Here is a 2,604-nt window from a genome sequence, read left to right as displayed (position 1 = left end):
CAATCCACAGTTTGAACTTCATCATCTGTAGCTTCAGTCTGTAACTCTGTTTCTGCCTCTCTAAATGGACACAAGTCTGCAATATTAAAAATGGGAGATATTCCGATCCGTTCCGGCAACTCAATCTCATATGCATTGGCTGAAAATTTCCTTTTGATTTTATAGGGTCCTATCTTCTTCAGTTTCAGCTTATTGTAAGTTTTTGTAGGAAATCTCTCTTTCCTCAAATATGCCATAACGAAATCTCCTACATGAAACTCTTTTTCTCTCCTTCTCAAATCTGCTCTCTGCTTGTATCTCTTGCTGCTTTCCTTTAGTTTACCTTTAACCTCTTCCTGTAGCTTCTGCATTTGTTCAGCAAAATCTTCAGCACTTTCACTTTTGGCTTCTTGTTTCCCCAAGTCTCTTAGCTCATATACTCCTCTCGGATGCATTCCAAAGACAATCTGAAATGCAGTCATTCCAGTGCTTCGGTTTGGTGTGTCATTGTAAGCAAATTCAGCTTGAGCTAATGCCAAATCCCACTGTTTGGGATTCTGATGTACTAAACTTCTTAATATATTCCCCAAGCTTCTGTTTACAACTTCAGTTTGACCATCCGTTTGAGGATGGTAAGCTGAACTAAAACTGAGTTTAGTTCCCAGTTTCTTCCAAATTGTCCTCCAGAAATGCCCTACAAATTTAGTGTCTCGATCTGATACAATACTTACAGGAAAACCATGCAATCTTATAATCTCTCAAAAGAACAAATTTGCTGTGTGTGTGACACCATTAGTCTTCTTACAAGCAATAAAATGAGCCATTTTAGAAAATCTTTCTACAACAACATAAAAAGAATCGTTTCCTCTCTGAGTTTTTGGTAAACCCAAAACAAAGTCCATACTCACTGCATCCCATGGTCGATCTGGTATGGGCAATGGCTGATATAGTCTGGTATTTTGACTCCTTCCTTTGGCATACTGACATACCCTGCATTTATCAACAAACGTTTTAACATCAGTTTGCATTTTAGGCCAATAATAAAAAGCATTCACCTGAGCGAAAGTTTTGTCTTGTCCAAAATGACCAGACAATCCTCCATTGTGCTTCTCTTTAATGATGTTCTCTCTCATTGAACATTTAGGAATGCATAATTTGTTACTTTTAAATAACAAGCCTCCTTGAATAAGGTAATCCATCCATTGACTTCTGTTATTGCTCACTGGATTCTGCACTGTTGCGTAGATGTCTTTAAAATCCTCATCATCCTTGTACATTTCTATCATTTCATCAAAACCTACAACACCCACTTTAAATTCTTGCAAAAGAAAACTTACTCTGCTCAATGCATCTGCCACTTTGTTAGACTTACCACTTTTATGCTTTATTACAAAAGTGAAACTTTGCAGAAATTCCACCCACTTGGCATGCTTCTGATTTAGCTTTGGCTGATTATTAATAAACTGCAAAGCATGGTTGTCTGAATATAACATGAACTCCTTCGGTAGCAAGTAATGCCTCCACTTTTTTAATGCCTGCACAATAGCGTAAAATTCTTTATCATAAGAAGAATATTTTTTCTTTGCATCATTTAACTTCTCGCTGAAATATGCTATCGGCCTTTGCTCTTGACTTAGCACCGCACCAACTGCTTCTCCACTTGCATCGGTTTCCACTTGAAAGACTTTCTCGAAATTTGGTAAGGCTAGAATAGGCTTTTCTGTTATCTTTCTTTTCAACAAATTAAAATTCCTATCAGCTACTTCTGTCCATCGAAATGGCTGATTGACCTCCTTGATTGTCTCAAGAATTGGTGCACAAACTTGACTAAATCCCTTTATAAATTTTCAGTAGAAACTAGCAAGTCCATGGAAGCTTCTTACCTCAAAGACACTCCTGGGAGTAGGCCAGTTTTTGATTGCTTGTACCTTTTCCGGATCCATTTTCAAACCGTCTCTGGAAATCACAAATCCCAAATATGCCAACTCCTCTTTCATGAAACTACATTTCTTCAGATTGATTAGTAGTTTCTCTTTTTGCAAAGTTTTCAAAACTGACTTCAAGTGTTCCAAATGCTCCTCTTTACTTTTGCTGAAAAGTAGAATATCATCAAGGTAAACAACAACAAATTTACCTGTATATTCTTTCAGAACCTCATTCATTAGTCTCATGAATGTGTTGGGCGCATTAGTGAGCCCAAAAGGCATCACTAACCACTCATACAATCCACTGTTGGTTTTGAAAGTTGTTTTCCACTCGTCGCCTTCCCGAATTCTGATCTGATGATACCCGCTTTTCAGATATATCTTAGTAAAGTACCTGGATCCACTTAAACAATCCATTAAATCATTCATCCTGGGCAAAGGAAATCTATACCTGACTGTTATCTTGTTGATAGCTCTGGAATCGGTGCACATGCGCCATTCTCCTCCCTTTTTCGGACTAAGCACCGTTGGCACAGCACACGAACTCAGACTTTCTCGAATCAGCCCCTTGTCCATCAGTTCTTGAACCTGTCTTGCAACTTCTGCATTTTCCTGAGGAGTTAATCTATATGCAACTTTATTAGGTAGACTTGCTCCTGGTATTAAGTTGATATGGTGACTTATACTTCTAATCGGTGGT

This window comes from Pinus tabuliformis, chromosome 7 (assembly GCF_031772625.1).
Source record: "Pinus tabuliformis cultivar Carrire ecotype Pingquan chromosome 7, CPIR1, whole genome shotgun sequence".
NCBI lineage: Eukaryota > Viridiplantae > Streptophyta > Pinopsida > Pinales > Pinaceae > Pinus > Pinus tabuliformis.
This window is presented reverse-complemented; position numbering follows the sequence as displayed.